Source organism: Ochlerotatus camptorhynchus, unplaced genomic scaffold (assembly GCF_037179485.1).
Source record: "Ochlerotatus camptorhynchus isolate MF236.1 unplaced genomic scaffold, CSIRO-AGI_Acam_v1.1 ptg000062l, whole genome shotgun sequence".
Classification (NCBI taxonomy): Eukaryota; Metazoa; Arthropoda; class Insecta; order Diptera; family Culicidae; genus Ochlerotatus; species Ochlerotatus camptorhynchus.
The window spans coordinates 5,677,081-5,693,677 of record NW_027040552.1 but is presented as its reverse complement, the minus strand read 5'-3'; the positions used below and the strand labels follow the sequence as shown (position 1 = coordinate 5,693,677).

Here is a 16,597-nt window from a genome sequence, read left to right as displayed (position 1 = left end):
GCAGGTACCGGAGGCAACATCTGTTTTCCCATGTCGTTTCTGTGTTTTAGAGTGACACTGACAGCTTCGATCGCCGTCGGTGGTTGAGATTTTCACGATTCTGTGTAATTGATCTTCCGGGTTGTATGTATTGGTGACCCAGTGTCTACACCATGTGATCTACTTTGAACTTTTGTTTCGTTGAGCACGATGATCGCGTGTGTTTTGAGATGACATCGTGTCATTATTCTGATTTTTTTTCTCCTGCTGGCATTTGAGTGAAATGAGTAGTGTTTGGTAAATATTGGTGATTTGTGCGATTGCTCTTTATACGTTGGCAGTAAACGATTGCTACAAACCTTGCCCTACTTGCGGAATCTCGAATGGATCATAACTATAGCTATTCGTAGTTTGCATGTTGTTGATTTACTAACACAATTAGAATTAGATTAGATTACAATTAGATTCATGATGGAACTTATGCCTAAAGTTTAAATCAGCTGTTTGCAAGTTGCAAGTCTATCATGAATAATAAACACAGCTAAAAAACGCTGAAATTAATGAAGCCCTTTATTTGATTTTCGTGTTCGTGCGGTTGGCGGTGTCCCCCGTCGATATTGTTCTTTTCTAGTGTTAAGAGTACAGTCTGTGCACACTCTGATTGAGGACGATGTCAATTGTCTATTATCGGTATCGGCATTACACAACTTCCGCAAGGGGAAAGGGTGAAGCTAATAATTCAAGCCCTAAAGGCGAATGTAGAACTACCTATGGGGCCTGTGAGCGTTTTGACAGGCAAACCAAGGGGTCAATATTTATGTGTTCCTCTAAAAGATTTTCACAAAGTGTAGGAGTTTAACAAAGATGATTATGGTGTTTTCATATCATATCAATATCATCATTAATGTACAGTTCACTGCCGGCTGTTGTCGAAACCGGCAAAAGCAGTTGAACCTCTCGGTGTTGATCATGCGATAAGATATTATCTGTAGAAGCGTTTGTTTATTCATTTGACATTCAGCCCCAGCTTAACCTACCTGTACATTTGCCATGTCATGCCGGGAGATATGATGCCACCGTCCAGCCTTGATATTAATCTATTTGAATTATTTGAAGACACGCATTTTGTAGGGAAACACAATTCGAACACAGCTAACTTCTGACATTCTAGACCCCGAGGGATGTTAAATCAAGCTATAAATGTTATGTAGGCAAGGTCCGAATCGTGTTCGATGCAGCCGCTTCGTTTGGAGGAGTATCGTTGAATGTCGTATTGATGAAGGGTTCGGATCAACTAAACGCTCTACCACCAGTACTATATAAGTTCCGAGAGCGGTTGATTGACCTAGGAGGTGATGTAGCTGAAATATTTCATCAGATGTTGATGAACCCGCAAGATGAGGACAGTCAGCCAATCGTTTGATGTGCCAGCGATGGAACGACGGAGCCGTGTGACTATGTAATGCAGGTTGTCACGTTCGGCGCAACATGTTCACCTAGCACTGCGCTATTCGTCCTGAACGAAAACGCTGCCCGTTTCGAAAGCGTTGCTGTCGACGCTATCCACCAGAGGCACTACGTGCACGAGCTCACGAGCGTAGACACGGAGGAGGAAGCCATCAAACTGCCCAAGTATCCAACAAGCCCGCTAATTCGCCTTTTTGCAATAGTCCTTTCCAGGCGCGTTCGTATTGGTGCGATTTGCGTGTGTTAGTGAGATGAAATTTTTTGTTTGCTGTAAGAACTGTCATTCTAAAGTAAAAATAAACAACAAAACGAAAACAAACCCTACGCTTGCATGGTAACAGTCAAATACCCTTGAGTAAAAGTTAACCCATTTTTAATAAAAGTGGCTTTACTAATTAATGCGTAAATAATGTTAGCAACAATGAGTTTCTGCTAACAGTAGCTAACAGTTACTACGTAATTGGTATAATAAGCTACTCATTAATTAGTAGTGCCACTTTTATTGACAATGGGTTCACTTTTACTCATAAATGGATGTTTGATTCTTACCGTGCACATGACAGTATACGCTAGTGTGTGTAAAATAATATTATTAGTTTAGTGTTCGTGAGATCCTGCTTGAAGAACTCAATATAAGGCTATTTTGCTTCTTAAATAAAGCTTAGCATGCCCTATGTTAGCCGTGTATCAGCCTTATATTGCAAAAAGGCGAATTAGCGGGCCTGTTGGTTACTTGGGTGTCTAATGTACGCTACATTCACCAACAAGGTGGATTCCTCATGAGAAACTGGGTGTCGAACTCAACCAAAGTGCTGGAAACCCTCGGAGAAAACCCTCAGCCGGAAAAGTCAATGGAGATGAGCGCTGACCTTGCCATGGAAAAGGTCCTTGGCATGTGGTGGAGCACAACAAAAGACATCTTTCGCTATAAGCTCTGCACGGAACGCAACAGGGACCTTCTTACCGGAATCAAGCACCCAACCAAGCGGGACATGCTACGGACGCTGATGGCCATCTACGACCCGTTAGGTCTCATTGCACACTACTTAATGTTCCTGAAGATACTGCTGCAGGAGGTCTGGAGAGCGACAACCGGATGGGATGAAGAAATCGAGGAAAATGATTTGAAGAAGTGGCATACATGGCTACGTATTTTGCCGGAGCTTGAGTCGGTATAAAGTCCGCGTTGCTACTACCAGGCTGATTCCAGCATCAACGAAGCCAGGATCGATCTTCACACGTTCGTAGATGCTAGTGAGCTTGGGTACGCAGCCGTTTCCTATTTCCGCTTTGAAAGGAATGGACACGTTCATTGTGCGCTCATCGGCAGCAAGACTCGAGTAGCGCCCCTCAGGTTCGTCTCCATTCTCCGCCTGGAGCTGCAAGCAGCAGTCATCGGTTCACGCTTGGCCAAGAGTATCGTGGCAGGCCACTCTGTCAAGGTCGACCGTCGTTATTTCTGGACTGATGCTCGGGACGTCCTGTGCTGGCTACAATCGGACCACGGCGAGTACTCCCAGTTCGTAGCTTTCCGCGTGGGTGAAATATTGGAAGAGACGGACGTTACGGAATGGAGGTGGATAGGTACAAAGGAGAACGTGGCTGACGACGGAGCAAAGTGTAAGTACAAACCGGATCTCAAGTCAGCAAGTCGTTGGTTCAATGGGCCATCGTTCCTGTGGGGGCCCAAAATCGAATGGCCGGAGTCGTCACTAAACGGCTAGGAAACCGCCGAAGAAATCCGTTCAAACGTGATGCACCATTCAGCTGGGTGAGTTCTTATCGTTTTGTTGCCATAGAACTTCTCATCGTGGTACTGCTTACGGCATGCAACGGCTTTCGTCCAACGGTTTGTGAACAACATCCGGCCGAAGAAGGGAGGTCAACAACCCAAGTAACAATTTTGGTTCTGTAGACCATGATTTAGACTTATATAATGCTATAAAACCTCTATAAAACTGGAAATGTTACTTGGGAACGGAGTGTCGGGCCGTTTACGCAACATGAAATTCTCGAAGCGGAGGTGTTCCAAATCAAACGAGTGCAGGAGGAGGTCTATGAAGACGAACTAGCGGTACTAGCAGCGGGCGACCGCCGACTTCAGTAAAAGAACAGCCTGTTCAAGGTCAGTCCGTTCGTTGACAAGCAGGGCGTGATGCGCATCCACTGTCGGTTGGGCGAATGCGACTTCGTAGACGAGAGCAGTAGGTGCCTTATCGTACTCCCACGAGAACATCCAGTCACGACGCTTGTTATACGCGACGTTCACCTAAGGTATCATCATCAATGTCACGAGACCTGCGTGAACGAAGGGCGCAAAGGATTTCACATCCCACAAGTTTGCATGGTCTACGACCGAGTGCGTCGAGAATGTCAGCTATGCAAGGTACAACGCGCTGCGCCGGCGCCACCGATGATGGCCCCGCTACCGAAGGCAGCCTTCGTCCGCCCGTTCTCGTACGTCAGTGTGGACTTTTTCGGTCCGTTCTTCATCGTTGTAGGGCGTCATCACGAGAAGCGCTGCGGTGTCATCGTAACATGTCTTTCGGTTCGAGTGATACACCTCGAATTGGCTGCCTCGTTAAACACCAGCTCATGCATCCTAGCTCTGCGGAACTGCTTTGCTCCACGAGGAACTCCTGTGGAAATCATAAGCGATCGTGGGACGAACTTTGTGGGTGCGGATAAGGAACTTAAAGACGCGGTCGCGGCGTTGGATCAGAACAGGCTTATGGTGGAATTCGTCACGACAAGAACAACGTGGCGCTTCAACCCTCCTGCATCGCCGCATATGGGTGGCTGTAGGGAGAGACTCATTCAATCTGTGAAGAAGGTTCTGTCCCAAATCAAACCGAAGCGAGTTCCGACGGAAGAAGTACTGCGAAGCTACTTGATCGAGATAGAGAACGTCATCAACAGTCGACCACGTTCTCGTGGACGATTATTCATCGCCGGCACTTACCCCCAACCACTTCCTCCTGGGTTCGTCAGACGCATCGAAGCCACTGGTGCCGTATGACGAATGCCCGTTGATGTTACAACGGTCGTGGAAGGCGTCACAGGCATTGGCGAACCAATTTTGGAAACTTAGGGTGACCGAATACCTGCCAACAATTACGCGTCGCACAAAATGGTTCTACCCAGCAAGGCCGATTGCGGTTGGTGAAATCGTCGTCGTGACCGATCCCAGCTTACCGAGGAACTGCTGGCCCAAAGGTTGAGTGGTGTCGGTGAAGACCTCCACAGATGGACAAGTTCGGTTGGCGGTTGTCCAAACTGCCACGAGAATGTACGAAAGACCTGCAACCAAGTTAGCTGTATTGGACGTAGGTGCACTGGGGCGACTGTTGCGAACGCCCCTCGTGCGACGCCGGATCAGTCATCATGAGTGGAGTGAAGCTGGCTGCGGTCACCAACGGACAGGAGGAGCCGTCAATCAATTCGTGAATCGAGGAAGAAACGTCAAGGAAAAGTGCAAATCATCAACGAGTGAGGTGGACAAAGTTTTCTAATTCAGTTACCTAAAATATAGTTAAATTCCTTACACTATCTCAACCTACTGTCTCATCTAAATGTATTGAACTTAAAATAAGATAATAACTAAAACTAAAAACGAAACTTAGGTTTAGGATAACTTACAGGTTAGACGTTAGAGTTGCGCATACCATTACGACAGCGAATCAGAACCTGCACAAACGTAAGCTTGCTTGAATTTATTATCAATAATTTGTTGCTAATTATACCTATAATGTTTTTCAGGAAAGTTTTAACCGTTTCCACGAGTTAAAGTTTCGGGAAAATTGTTTCTTGTTGCATAAGCAACACCATGGAATATAGTTTATTTTACGGTTTAGTGATTGAAATTTGTCACATATACATTGAACTTAACAAGCTACATGTCACAAATCTGTGTGTTCAGAGTCACCAGATGTAATTTTGATGAGTCGGAATATTTTTCACCGACTCCAAAGCTATGCCCTCAACAAAAACATTGTTTACTTAACAAGCAAACAAATGCTCAGAAATTTACACCATTTGGAAACTTGATCTTGCTGCCAAGCACACGATGTCGATAAATAGAACCTTTGAATAATTAATTATTGAAGTTTAGTGAAAAAATTCTGAGAAGAATTCCCAAAATGAGGGATAGAAATTAAAACCAGTCGCGGTGAAAGTAAAGATGGTAGAATATTGAATAGCTGAACCATCAACGTCCTTCTTGAGCAAATATTGACTATGAATATTAATAGAGCATCAAATTACTTCCTATTTCGACGCTTCCTAGCCAGAACTGATGGCTGAATGAACGTGTTTTGTATTACACATCATTAACGTCTAAGTTATCACAAAATGTTAATGAACAGTAAACATATAATGGTTTCAATATTATTGATCATACTGTAATAAGACATTCTATTCAACTACTACGCACAGGCAGATAGAATGCAAATTGCTTTGATTGGTATGTAAAATGTTATCTAAGGAAAGCAATTTGTTATCCTCATCCCTAGAGGTATACGAATTCCTTTGTACTGAAATTGTAGCATGTGAGTAAATAGAATGTAGAAACCCCCAATGAACATCAAGCTACCCAAGTCTTACAGCGTCTAAGCTCCAAAGCCAGCTATATGAACTGGAGCAAAGCCATTGGAGCTCTTGTACACCACAACGAAACTACTGTTATTGGCTTCATCAAATGGAATTATCCTGCTATGGCTAGTTTTGCCCATACAGAATATCACATAGAAGGATACACTTCATCCCACCTTCACCGAAGTCCTCAAGATTCAACGCAACATTCTGTCATCATTTATGGCCAGTAGTTATACAGTTGTGTTGGTTGGATGGTGAGCAAGAAGAAACGTAAGGAACCCCGACTACTATAAATTACAGGGAACTTTCAATTATCGTTATCCTTTATCCACTCAAGCGGACATCGACCACTATGCGGCGTGGGTGTGTTAGAGAATGTGAACGTTGGGGGCAGTCAGCGAGCAACAACAACAACCACAGCGGCTACCGGGATCAGTGTCCTTTTCTTTGCTTCGTTGGTCCCTGCTGGGATTTTAAAATGTGGAACGCTGTCAATGTGGTTTAGATTTCTTTGCCTTTTCAATGGATTCTTTACTACCATCATGTATTTTCTGAAAAGTAATGCTTAAGGATCTTAACTAAAGGTAAAATGGTTGGTATTAGCGTGTTTCTCACTCAATCGTGTGCATTAAGATGTTTAGTCGTGGTTTGCATTACTACAATGATTTGCACACTTAATTTTGTTTGCCTAATCTTGGAAATTTTTGCCGAGATTTGCGCAGTCGAGCTCCCAGCAACCACATTTTACTAAGATCTCAGGAAAAGTGACGTTTGATTTATGAGTCTTAGAAAAAGTTTCACTAAATCTCACCAAGTAAAGGCCACTTTTACTGAGATTTCAGTAAAAGCTGTTACCGGTTGTTCGGCTGGGTAAATCTAGGCTTAATAAAAATTTCTGGGTTGGGGAAAACAAAAGAAAATGTGTAGGCCATCTCGAGCCATAATTGAATTTTTATTTTTCGAAAATTCGTGGACATTATAGAGCTGATTTTTATGCCCCGAGACATTGTCAAGATTCTGGGCTTGGAAAAAATAAAACCGTAACCAAACACTCAGATACATTTTCAAATTTCACAGCACAGGCAACATCATCGACTGTGTGATTTCCGGAAGTAGCAAACGTTTCATGATATCCGAATGTAGAAAAGTTAACAAGATTAAATGAAATTTGAGAAGTTATCAATATCAGGAACTTTATAAATAGTTCAAAATCTGAGACTGAGAACATCTCACGGATGATGAGAATGATCCATCATCCAGGCAAAATCCCATTAAACATTCCCGGCTTAATGCCAAAAAAGGAAAAGGTTTCCCCTATTGTTGTAACCAGCGGTTGAAACTGTTGACGTTTTTTTACGACACTCGCTTTGTTGTCATGCGCGACAGTCTCTTTTTATTCGTACTCTCATGCTCTACCTTCGTCTCTCTCACACAACACAACCGGTAGAATTACATTCGAGCAAAAAGAAAATTATCAAATAACTATCAGTGATATCGTTTTAATTCCTCATTCCTCCTTTCAATAATTCTGATCATAAATGTTATTCCTAGGACATCATTGCTTGATATTGTCAGAATTCACACAAGCCCAACATCAGTAGCTCTTATTGTGAGAAAAACTAAAATACATACATTCGTGACGGTCTTCGGCGACAGTGTAGTATGACAGAGCCTGTCAAATGACATTTGAGTTTGGTACTGTACTATGATAGCTTGTTTTGAAAGTGTCGGAGGCAAAGGCAGTCGATTATCACAGAAAATGTGTCGACTACCGTGACCGCTTACAAGACTGGTTGTAACCACTTCTGATTTCCGTGCTCTCCGCAGGGAACTTTTGAAATTCGTTCATTACACTTCAAATTGGCCGTCGGGGTGAATGCCGTGCATTGACTGAAACCTTGGACGGATTCAAACGTCTTCTCAAGTGCCTTACTGAGAATTTACATATTTTTTTACTTATGACACCAAAACTGAAAGGTCTGCCCAGTGGTGAACCCCTGGATCAGATCAAAGATGAATTGACTAAATTACTTGGAGCTGAGCCTGTCCAAGTAATCAAATTGAAAATGAAACCTCCTGGCGATTCACACAACTGGATTTCCCATGATTTTTATTCAGTTCACTTCAAGTCTAGTGAACAAAACAACCTTATGTCCGTAGAAGAAGTTTACCTTATTCTCCATGTCCGAGTGAAGTGGGAACACTTCATGAAGACTGGGGGAAATTTCCGAAACCTCACTCAGAGCTGTAAGTGCCAGAGCTGGGCTCACGGAACCAAAAATTGCTATATGCCAGCTAAATGCATTAATTGTGGTGATTTCTCTCACGCTAAGGACGACTGTCCTATTAAGGAAAAGCCTTAAACATTAAATGTTCAAATTGTGGTGAAAACCTCAAAGCCAATTTTTGGCAATGGAAAACTCGCCAAACGATGAATTTAGTAATGGATTTTAAATCATTAAATATTTTAAATTGGAATGCTCGATCTCTTAAAGATCATGAGGACGAGCTATTTAACTTTTTGAGAGTTCATAACGTGCATATTGCCGTTATAACTGAAACGTTCCTCAAACCTGACTGTTACGGCAATTACGAGCGTACCACAAGTCCCCTTGTTACAACAGTCAACCCAGAGAATGTCAGTGTCAGCGAGAGAGCTCGATTCCGAGCTGTCAACGGGCCGATCGCGAGTCATGCTCAGAGGCAGAAGAAGCAGCAACAAGAAAAACAACGCGTTGAGATAATTGTTAAATCTATTTGTAGCTATTAATAAGTTAGACAGCAGATAGAGGAGTACAAGGCGAAAGGATGGTGTGAGCTTGAACACGATGCTAATTAAGGGACCTAACCTGCTTGTACCCTTGAAGTCGGTTCTTACTGGTTTTCGAGAACGAAGAATAGCTGTATGTGCGGACGTGAAAGAAATGTTACACCAGATGCTCATGCGAAGAGTAGATAAACAGGCCCAGAGGGTTTTGCTGAGGGATAATCTGAACCAGGATTATTTCATGAATCTGGCCACTTTCGGATCTGTTAGTTCACCGTGCTCTGCACAATACGTTAAGAACCTTAACGCTAGCGAATATGCGGATCGTTATCCAGAAGCAGCGGATGCAATAATACGTAAGCATCACGTAGACGACTATCTGGATAGCGTTGATAGCGAGGAGGAAGCGATTACAGGGGCGAGAGAAGTAACGTTCGTCCATTCGAGAGGCGGATTTGTAATTCGTGGGTGGATGTCTAACTCGGAGTACGTTCTACAGCAGCTAGGTGAGTCAACGAGCGCTGAAGTTAAGAAGTTTTCTAAGGAGATCCTCAACTGTTCAGAACGTGTGTTAGGAGTGTTATGGATGCCCAGGGAAGTACCACCGAATGGCATTGGATTCCCTCGGATTTGAATTCTGCTGATGATGCCACCAAGTGGAAAGGAAAGCCGAATCTGAATCCGGAAGGTTGCTGGTTCGGAGGACCTGAATTTCTGCGTATGAGTGAGAAGTATTGGCCGTCATCTCCAGATGTGAAGTACGATACAACTAAGGAACAGCATTCCAACTTGGTTATTGAGCAACAAAGGGTCCACTGAACCAGGAAGAGTTGGCAACAGCAGAGGCGTAGATCTTTCGTTCAATCCAAAAGGAGGTCTACCCGAAGGAAGTGACCTTTTTGACTACAATTGATACTCCTGGAAATGGCGCGAAATTAGATAGCGACAGTAAACTTTTCAAACTTTCTCCGTTCCTTGATGAGAAGGGAGTCCTGCGTATGGGAAGCAGAATCAGCCTGGCTGCGTTCGCATCCTTTGACACAAGAAATCCCATCATTCTTCCTCGGAATCACCATGTTACGAACCTCACCGTCATGTGGTATCACCATAAGTTCCACCACAGTAATGTTGAAACTGTGATTAACGAGATGTGGCAGCGATTCCACATATCCAACCTACGCACTGTCGCACGATGCGTAGCCAGGGAATGCGCGCTATGCAAGATCCTTAAAGCGGTCCCGTCGATACCTAGGATGAGTCCCCTTCCCATGGCCGGACTAGGGGCTTTTTTCCGGCCGTTCACATTTGTCGGCCTGGATTATTTTGGTCCAACGACGATGGGACGATGCAACGTGAAACGATGGGAAGCGTTATTCACGTGTCTTTCCATTCGTGTTGTGCATCTAGAAGTCGTGCATTCGCTATCGACAGAGTCATGCAAGATAGCTGTTCGACGTTTTGTGGCCCGGCGTGGCTCTCCAGCAGAAATATAAGGCGATAACGCGACAAACTTTCTGGGTGCCAGCAACGAACTTCAGAGCGAAATCAGGACCATCAACGGAAACCTAGCCGAGACTTTCACAAACGCCAATACGAAATGGTTATTCATTCCTCGGACAAACACTCAAACCATCACTTATGAAATGTATTTCCGATACAGTCATCACAAATTCAATGTTGTATTCTTATTTCATTTTCATTTTGCAGCGTTTGGTGGGGCAATGGGAGCGCAAGTCAATCCAAAGCCGAGGATAAAGGACGGGTAATGGCTGAATAGTCTATGCGGACCTCTTGAACGCCATGGGAAAAGGAAGGGATTGAAGAGGCCGGTTATTGGGGGGTTTTGAGGAAAATGACACATAGTGATGCTAAATGTAAAGAAACCGAAAATCCATCTCCCACTGATTCATCCTTTCACATATATACCAAATTGATATTTTAAAGCAATAATCAAAATAAACAAACAATACATGAAAAGGCTAGTTGCCAGTTGCTTTAAATGCTAGTTGCCTCCCTAAGCGGACCCTCCGCATCCTAACTCTTCTGTTAATCCACTTAATACTACTAGGCTGTCTAAATTTTAATATTTATGTTCGTTTGATGATTATGATATCTCTAGTCTAATTTAATAAATAATTGAAATCTCTAATCTACCTACCATGCTTTATTAAGTACCTGCACTTGTGAATGTAATCTAAAATTTAACGTGTTTCAAGTTGTTTTTTACTTTGACCTATATTTAATATATATTAGTTTGTCCCAGGTGACACCTTCAAGTGACTAAAACGCTTCACTTTGAAGTTAGTTTCCTAGCTGATTTTTAAATTACATAGGTTATATGCTTCAACTACGCTCACACGTTTCCACTATGTCGCACCACAAAAATACGTATGGTTATGTCACAATAGAAGCACGTCACAGTGGAAATCCCGAGCCATAGTTCAAACACTTATCCCAAATCAAAATGAAGCACATATAAGATTAGTTGCAATACCATGTACAAAAATGGCGTTTAACATTGTTCCCTGAGTAATACCTCAATGAAAACAACAACGAAAGCTTGTCACGCAAGTAGAAGGAGCACTGTTGCGCACTTTCTGAAATATTTCAATAGTATAATTCCCTTGCAAACCCAAATAAATCTATCTGCGTAAAAATAAATAAAATAAGAGTGATTTGCGGCAAAACCCGCCAGTATCGCACCCAACGTCAGTGCCTATACGTAAGCGTACTACAACGCGGTTATCAAATAAAGGAGTAACAAGTGTGATACTATCACTTCAGGCTAGAACTTTGGTTCTCTTATGCAATGATTCATCGGAGAGGGGAAGCTCAGTAATCCTCATCGCATGCTCATGACGCTATTCTGTCACGGCATGAGCCAACGATTCCGGACCTAAACCAACCGTCTCCAACGCTCCACTATGAAGCATAAGATTAGGCCCGCCCACCAACGTCCAGGTTAAAAAAAACTAGCCAAGGGAAGGGAAATTCAATGTTGTATTCTTATTGCATCACGCTAAGATCAGATAACCCAAATGTAGGTTTACTTTACCCAAATCAGGCGTAAACTGCACAAACTCAGATATGCGTAAATTTTTTAACCCAAATATGGGTAAATTTAAGTCAAATTAGCATAAAAATAGATCATTTATGGATCATAAGAACCCATATTTGGGTTAAAAAAATTTACCCATATGTGAGTTTGTGCAATTTACGGCCAATCTCGGTAATCTCTTTGTACCGTCTGGGTAAACTGATCTTAGCGTGTATAAAGTTTTCTGATTATATACTCATTCAAAGTTTCATATTTAAAGAACTAAATTGTTTGAGTTTCACTCATTTTTTTCTACATTTATCGAGCATTATCAAAGTAACCCCAAATTAAAATACTGAAGTTCGGTCACAAAACTAAAAAAATAGTGTAAATGCTTTAATTTTCGTTCAACACATAAATAGCAAATTAGCTCTTGGATCCTCAGTACTTGTTTTAAAAATATAAATTTGAAAAAAAAGTCATTGCTGTAAAAAATATTTAGAATATACTTCAAAAAAACTATCAATGTTACCCCGTTTTATGATACTACACTGTTTGTTTTGATTCGCTATGAAAGTTTGACAAATAAAATTAGGGGTTCGTGGATTTTCCTATGTTTCGAGGGGTGCATCGAATAGCTTGGGACCGAAGATAGTACCAGAGCTGAGCCAAAAAGTTGAGCACGTTTCTTTGGGACCTTCTTAGAGTTACCTTGCGTCTTAGAGTTACCTCTATGTTATGTACCTATGGTTGTACTTGCAACACAATAATACTAATGCAAAATGTTTGCTAATAAAGCTAAGAACAACTGTGGAAATGCGCAAACAATACTAAGTTAAGAGCCGGCGCAAATTCCCAGTGGGGACGTAATAACAGCCAAAGAAGAAGAAGGTGCTTCAAAACAAAAAAAATATAAATGACACAAAAATTGTGCTGTTTAAATTATCTGTCATTTATTATTTAATCAGAAATTGGGTACACTTTCTAAAAATACGAAGTATAAGATCTAACGTGTCATGTCTCAAAGCACATACATTTACATTAGTTTGTAGTATTGTGTAAAAAGTAGAAGGGTCTGTGCCTAGGGGCACGAACGGAAGCTTTACGTAGGACCGCTAGTGGACGGAACAAATGTGAAGATCATTAAGTTCTTTTAATTGATCGGTCATCTATTATCTTAACTCTTTCCGATTATGAATTGTAGGCGTACCAAATTTGTAGTATTTTTTTTTCAAAATGAAAGTTGATGAAGAGAATCGATCAAAATAACTTGCACCCCTGCTTCCAAGTTTGGTTACAAGATTACAACTCTGGAGAGCATTTTGTGTGGTCGTTGGGGGCGTGTGGTTCTGAATATGGACAAACAGGCACAGATAAATTCTATTAAACTCTTTACTGTAATAAGCTTGTTCACCCTGAAAAGGGCCATTTTGTTGCCAAAGTTGGTGACTAAACCGTACACAGTGTGTCTCTGTCGCTTTAAAGCGTAGATGACATTTTTAACAAGACCTTTTCCTCCTTTGCCACGACCAGTCATTGTTGCTTGTTAGGTAGAATAGTGGACCGCCTTGCTACTGCTGCTATCAGTCGGAAGCATTGCTATTGATGCGTGGAAATATTTCTGATCGATTGGTGATAAAATTATTGAAATTGGTCCAGGGGCAGCTGAGTTAATAATGTTCAAAATCTTTCATAATTTTGTTACACGTTCCATTTTCAGTTTTCACAAAGTGTACCCCCATATAGAAATCACAGACGTAATCCTATGTCAAAAAATACAAGATCTTGTCGTTCATTACTATTCAGTAAAATTCATTGTTCATATTTAACTCATGCCACAACGTATCATAAATAACAACATTTAAGCAAATGATTTGTTTATTCTGCACACACTAAGAACCAAGAAATATTATTGCATAAGCAAATTTCTTTATTTCCGAATCAATTGTGGCACGCCATCATTGTAATAATATAAAACCCAATGCGTCCGTGTTTTTTTTACCTGAACACGACCTTGACTTTTCCAACAATATGCACAATATCTGCAGAATGGAACGGACCGAAACCGGTTATGCAACCGACGACGCTACGGAAGAAACAGACGTCTTCTAAATCATACCGAAATTAGCACCAGTGATTTGTCAACACAATTTAAGGCAGAAACTTGCAGGTGGGTTGCATATACTCTACCTTTATGCTGCTGCTCTGCTACGTAGTTTTTTTTTTCGTGGGTTGGTGTGCTTCCTTCTCCAAATGCGAGGTAAATGTGAGGATGAGTGAATTTTGGCACCGGTCCCAAAACGAGACACACCGAGGAGAGAGAGAGACTGAGTGAGTACCGCTTCTATGGGCTCAGCATGGGAATTATTGATAAGCTTGGTGACCGGTAGATTTCACCCAAGCGATGGACATATCGGTGATTGGGCGACAATAACACCACCGGAACCAGGCGATGATGGCTGCAATCAGGGAATTTGCAAGTATGTTGTAGCCCCGTAATGCGAGCTGTTGTTTTCTTCGAAAAATAATCCAATTTGGTGGCTCACTACTGTTTATTGAATTGTTCTGCTTTCCTTAAACACTCGGTTCTACTTTCAATACACAATCTTCCTCCTGTATTGGAACACACACACACTGACACCGATTTAAACAGAGCAAAGCAACCACTTCGTCGTAGAGATTAGGGCAGGAGTCGTTCGAAGTTGGCTACAATTATGTCATTTGACATTTCCGTATCCTCTTGGAAGGAAAATTCTTCTTTGGCCAGTGTGCCACTTTCCAGCACTAATTTTTCCTCACACTCGTATGATTCGCAATTACTCTGAGGTTATCCGAAAGGAAAAAGAATTATTGATTTAATAACAATCCTGTCGAGCTAAAAATAAAATATGTACACAAGTATTCTTTCAGCTCCGTCCTCGTTTTCACACCTGTCATGAATGGAATTCTTAACACTCAGTACTCTTTCGTGAGAATATCCACAGAATCGCAACTTTTTCTGCCTCACCGGTACGTCCACACTGTGAAATCCTTCCGCAATCCTTTCGATAACCAATTTACACTCCAAGAATTCCGTCAATTCCTACACTCGACACTCCCGATTCGCACGAAAAGAATTCAATTTTCCATTCCCTACGTTCTCCGCCGAATGCGTTGAAAATCGAAACCAAAGACCACGGCCAGCCGCCAGGGACCTCAGGAAAATGGAAAAAAAAAACCGCGTCGCGTTAGACACCAATGGCTCGCTCCAGGAGAACTTGCTGTTAGCCAAACGTCAAATCTGCAACTGGCGAGAAAATTTTCACTTTTCCGATACATCGGTACCACAGACCATCGCGCGCCCGTGTCACCGCCTGGTATTTTACTCGCACTCCCTACTGTGTGTTGGTGTGACCGTATCGATTTTCCACCCAACAACCGACAGCAACGACGACGGTGCTACTCACTGTGGTAGGTAACTTTGCTTCTTGCCCTACCATGAGGCGATGATAACAGTTTTCCTTCCAGTGTAAATACATGCACGCACACAGACGATGGCTTTTGAGTTGGTGTGCTTGCGACCAAGCGACGACAGTTTGGCGGTGAGAAATTTTTGTGTGATGGAATGGCGCAGACGGCGACGGCGACGATGATGATGATGACGATGAAGACGGGTGGGGTCAGGAAAAACCATGTGCTATTGCCTGGAACAGTGAGTAGCACACTAACACTCCTAGACGCAAGGTGTTTCTAATGTTACGTGCTACGATGGGTGGAATTTTCCTCCTAATCAGTGGCTGTCGACCGTTTTGTTTCGTGTGAGTGTGGTTTGTGTCTTGAATAGACCTGTTGACGGGCGGCTGACTTGTGCAATAATTTTAACAGGGCTGGCACTAGAAGTGATGGCGAATTACTTTACGAAATCATACCAAATATTCAGACCAATAAATAAGAAATTATTTTTCGCTGAAAGCTTATAAAAAAAGACACGACCGCATAGACTACGTTGAGATGTTTAGTGAACTTCTCGTGCATTTTTCTTGATATTGATTTAAAATACAGTAGAAGTAAATTATTTGCTCAATTTACTTCATTTCCTCTCCTTGACATGTCAATTTCCTCACCTTTATTAGTTATTTTTCTGACTGTTTCTGGACTTTCCGTTAGTGATATTTCCGCATATGAAACACTTGTCTTTAATCCTTCGTTATAAAATATATTCTCCGTGCACACTTCAATGCCCATCCCATCTTTATTAAACATTTGTTATGGATAACACGTTTAACCAAACGCTTGATCGCAGTGGGAGGGGTGGGAAATCGTTCACAAGCATGTATTGCACATTCCAGCGCAAGTAACATTGTAAGTTTTATTGAGGTTTTAAAGCACTGTACAAGTCTAAATAGTGGTCTACAGTACCCTCATAAAACCCAAATTGTTACTTGAGAGGTAACCAATAAGCCCGCTAATTTGGATTGATTTTGTTATATAAAGCTAACATACGACTATTTTACCACATTGTCCGTCCGATGATACTATCATTAGTAAAGCAAACAGAATGCTATGCTTCATCAAAAGGTTCAGTCATAATTTCGCCCAATTCTGGAATACTACCACCTAGTATGGAATCCATACATTTCCATACACGAAGAACGCATAGAATCTGTCCATAAACAATTCCTTTTAAATATATGCTTTACGTAAATTTAATTGGACTGCATTTCCATTACCATCTTATGAAGCGCGCTGCATGCTCATCAATATACAAACACTTA

General features: G+C 42.0%; 1 protein-coding gene across 4 annotated transcripts in view; it reads right to left on the bottom strand.

The window, feature by feature from the left end:
- Positions 1-15,276, bottom strand: part of Tusp (WD40 superfamily protein Tusp) — a 259,763-nt gene extending 244,487 nt beyond the window's left edge. The window contains exons 1-2 of one of the 4 annotated variants that reach the window (XM_065239786.1): positions 14,774-15,276; positions 14,029-14,664 (exon numbers count right to left, since the gene is read on the bottom strand). The gene's annotated coding sequence lies outside the window, so the exon portion shown is untranslated. Of the gene's footprint in view, positions 1-14,028 lie in introns of all 4 variants that reach the window. The other 3 variants (XM_065239788.1, XM_065239789.1, XM_065239785.1) reach the window with 3 other exon arrangements.
- Positions 15,277-16,597: the final 1,321 nt, after the last annotated feature.